This window comes from Macadamia integrifolia, chromosome 7 (genome assembly GCF_013358625.1).
Source record: "Macadamia integrifolia cultivar HAES 741 chromosome 7, SCU_Mint_v3, whole genome shotgun sequence".
NCBI lineage: Eukaryota > Viridiplantae > Streptophyta > Magnoliopsida > Proteales > Proteaceae > Macadamia > Macadamia integrifolia.
This window is the reverse complement of record NC_056563.1, coordinates 24,714,987-24,719,708: the sequence shown is the minus strand read 5'-3', so window position 1 is coordinate 24,719,708 and position 4,722 is coordinate 24,714,987.

Genomic DNA, 4,722 nt, shown 5'->3' with positions numbered 1-4,722 from the left:
TCAATTCTTTTATTTTTTTTTTTTTTTAAGTTCTTAACCATCACCATTCGTTAGATTGGTTTCTTAATAGTAAATTCAAGCAGAGAGAGAAAGATTCATAATTTTGAATATATGACCATACTATATATAATGAATCGTGTCCAAGATAATTTTGAACTAATTAATAATAATTCAATTTATTTATAGGCAGTTTTAGAGTCAACGATAATAGATCAATTTCAAAATTGAAGAAGAAACATGACAATGGAACCAACCGTTTTGTAATGGTTATCCGAAATTATAAGATACAAGAAGAGTTTTTTTTTTTTTTTTTTTTTTTCATAAATTTAGCATATGAAGGGCTTTTAATAGATTTTTAGCAATAGCAGAATTTATAACTTTCAACACTTGTATTCTACCAAAAGAAAAAATCAACACTAGTACAGTAATAGCAAGGGAGTGATACTACAAAAAATAATAATAATTAGGGAGACGGCTCTATATATTAGCATTGTATATTTGCATCAGATATGTTAGAAAAGGAAACGTCTCTTTCGATGGTTGTCGAAGTGCACAACAAGGAACCCATATGTATTACTGATAAGAAAAGAGAGAACATGTGAGAGAGTGTGTATATATAAAGTGTCACGTATACATCAAATAATTATTATTATTTTTCTTCATGGGCATGGAGAGGGCCTTCACTTCTTGGTCACTTGTTTTGACAAGTTACATGATTAAATGGAGGTGAAATTTTGTGAATGTATAGAACCTTTGATCCCTGTTTACATGTTTTCAGTCAAGACGGGGTTAGCCAAATGGAAAATTATGATTTTGAAATATCAATAAATAGGAGTGTGCATGGTAGTCGATGAGGTACGTGGATAGATATGTAAAAATGCATGCCAACACATGAAAGACATATGGTTGAATATGAATAGAAAGATAGAGACAAGGTCTATCTAGACCATCCCCGCCCTATCTATCTGAAGAAAGAAAATTACCAAAATATCCTTACCTCATGGTAGAATTAGAGGTCATGTAAAGAGAAGCCTCTCTAGCCTGGACTGTGGAGGCACAATTTATCTCCAAAAGCTAAAGCCTTCCATTTATTTATTTATTATTATTTTTTTTTAGAGGTACTGAAAAGTGGAAACCCTAATAAAATGGCTAGTCCACCACACGTAGAATCCTCTTGGATAATTTTGGTAGGTTTGATTATAAAGTGCATCTCAACTTGAGAATTGATGTAGATATTTGATCCATATTGCGAGTTGCAAAAGAAACTATAGCATCCCTTTACATAGTACTAATTTAACATATTATTTTCTTTATAGAACATATTATTTATATCTGTTAAAACAAAAGATTCACTGGGGAAGATATGAAGTGAAAGATTCTTTATGTCAGCTTCTTCCATAGTTGACATATGTACATCTCTCTCTCTCTCTCTCTCTACAACTTATGCATTTTTTTTTTTTATCATGAGAAAAGATAAAATACATTACAAAGACGTACAACTAGTATTGTCCATATTAAGGTCTTCTTACAAGAAACATTAATCTCAAACCCATGTTGATTATTCAAAAGATAAATCGTTGGCTAACTTAAAATTTATTTCGGGATACTAATTCAAGTGATGTTTTTTCCTCTATTCAGAAGTCCTCTTGAGAAGACGTCTACCTCTTCCTTTTTTGTCACATCGCATCTTAGACGGCATTGGTTTTACTGACTTTTTGGAACAAACTCTTTTTTAATATGTGGTATTTTATCTCAAGGTTAGTTTTAGTCAATTAAAATGGGTGCTACATCGTCATCTTCTATGGAGGAAATGGGTGGTAGCTTCTAAGGGTTGGACTACCACTGAAGTTCGGATCTCTTCTAAGAGTTTTCTTCAGCTTAATTCCAAACCTTTAAATAGCACCTGGCCTTTACATAGTTCTGAAATCTTCAGGGTAATATATGTTCATTTTGGAATTATCATGTACCTGTACAAATGTAGAAACTTTAATTCTCCTATGCAATATTCAAGGATTGGGTGATCTAGTTAGTTTAGGAAAACTTATGTAGTTGATGTTGGGTTTCATGAAAAGTATTGACCTCAAAATTTCGATCTAACTATTTTATGTAGATCAGTTCTTACCGATTCCAAACAATTTCAAAACGGTTTGAATCAAAATTGATTATAGTGATCTCATACCTGATTCCAAATTTTTGGACCCTAATTTTTGCTCTCAAGTTTTGAAGAAACTAAATGCTTAAAGTTCTTTCATTTAGTTAAACTTCTTATTATATAAAATTTAAAAATATTATTTATTATATCTCATTTGACGAAACTTTTTGTTTACAATCAACATTTTTAGCCACATGAAATGATGGATGCCTCTTTGGTCAAACCAACCAATGAATGGAAAATTCCCCACCTGAATTAGCTTGAGTTCCTATTTCCACTATTTTAAACCAAAGTTGCAATAAAATTAGAAAGGTTGGAACTTATTGATTTTTTTTAATGGACAATAGGTGCATGAAATTTAAGCCCCCAACTAAAATGCCACAAGAAAGATATTTGCCTGACAAATCATTTTTTTTTTTTTTTGTGTTAGAAGAAATGCTTTATTGAGTGGCATCAAACAAAGCTTCACCCTATAAAATAACATTCCACACTAGAAAAAAAAAAAGTTAATTCAAAATATAATTAATTTTTCACTAATTCTTCCATTAGAAACTATAATTGTCCTAGTAATTCACATGTTTTCAAATTTTAAAAAGTAATTTTATCAAAATCCATGGAAGAAAAAATAGTCACATGTGGTTCTCTCACCCACCACTATGATATCATCATTACTCTCACTCTATTAATGACAGACTAAAATATCATTTCATCATTCTCAGGGTCTCATCGAAGTGTCAAGCTTTTTCACCCTTAAATACATTGTTTTGCTTTCTACTATTGACTTAATATTAGAAGCCTACCCCATATTTGTCGTGACAAATAAAACATGACAGAAATACAAATATGCTTTAAAAAAAAATTGGACCTCTACTGAGTATGATGAGCATCTTAATAAAATATGTATTAAGTGACATCATAAACTCTTTTTTTAGGTCTAAAACATCATAACTACTACTTTAGTTTTAGTTGTACTTGTATGTACTATTCCCCCCCCCCCTCTTTTTTAATTGTTTTACCAATATCATTACAAGGAAGGAGAAATATTGAAAAATGTTAGGCAGAAACTCCACCTTTATATTTTTTTTATTAGTAATAGCATTACGTTATGATGATGATGATGAGATGATGATGATAAGACAGTAATCTATAATGTAGGAAGTCATTACAAAATTAAAAATATCAAAGCACGAATTTCATTAGATGCTAATAACATATATAGAAGCTAATGAAGCAACTGACCTCACCAAAAATCATGGCCATACAATGAAGCATATCTATTATGTACATAAATTTAGCATAGGGTTTTCTTCACCTCGCTAAACTTATATAAGATCATCGGTAATAAAACCCAGTTAAATAATGTAACTAAAAATAATTAGTATTTTTCTAATATGTGATTGGACGATGACACAAAGTTTAATAACTTGAAATCGAGTACAAGATCAATCTCCATTGATTTTGATTCAATTCTATTTCATCCAGGAATGGTGAAGCTAGGCCGAATCAGTACACATAGAATAGTATTTTCAATTCCTTGTTGAATAATACTATTCCATCAATTTCAATCCAATATTTAAAAACTCGCCGCCATCATCACAGAATCTATGAGGTTAGCATTATTGTTTATTGTATCTTATCAAAAGTTTTTTGTGCTTTCGTTTGTTCCGTGGTCAACTCTATTTCAAAAACAAGAAAAAAAAAATAAAACTTTTTTGAAAAAAATGGGGTTCATCATTAACTCCCACTCCCTATTGTTTATAGTTTGAAATACCATTATCCAGACCAATCAAAAGATTAGATGGGAACAGATGATGAAATTCTCTCTTCACCATAAGTGGAGCAAAACTAGGTTCTTATCATCATTGTTTTTTGGGATAAATGCTGAGGTGCCAAATTAGTAAAGGAGTTGCCTCCTCTCAATAAGTAGCAACTCTATTCAAAATGATATCCTGTAATTAATTTAATGGCAAGGGAACCTTGTCCATTTAGTGTTCCTTTTTGGACATAAAAATACCAAACACACAGGGCAAGTAAGTCTTTTCACACCTGTGTTTGGACGTGAGGAACACTAGATGGACAGGCTTCTTTTCTCGTTTAGTTAACAAAAAAGTTTGTAAAGGAGTAACCTCTTTTAGTCATACCATCTTTGAATCATAAGAGTCCATTCACTTTTCACAGGCCCAAGAGAATTTAATCTGGAATCTATTTTGAGAAAGAAAAAAATCCCATTTTCCATTGATAAGTATGTAACTTCACAATGTAATTTTCCACCAAAAAAAAACTTCACAATGTAATTTCTAGTGAGAGAAACACTGAAACAATGTCTATGATTATTGGGATACTCAAGTCTGTGGAAATCACACAAAAAAGAAACTGGAAAGTGGAAACTCTGTTTCACATTCTAACTCAATTTCTGGTCCCACCATCACACATGCACACACAAACAAACTCAAAGACTATCATCTTATAACATCAAGAAGAGTTATATAAAATGGAAATGGTGGAAGGAAGAATTGAAGTTCATAAAAACAATAGAGACACAAGGTGGTTTTCCTCATCTTAATTAAGCA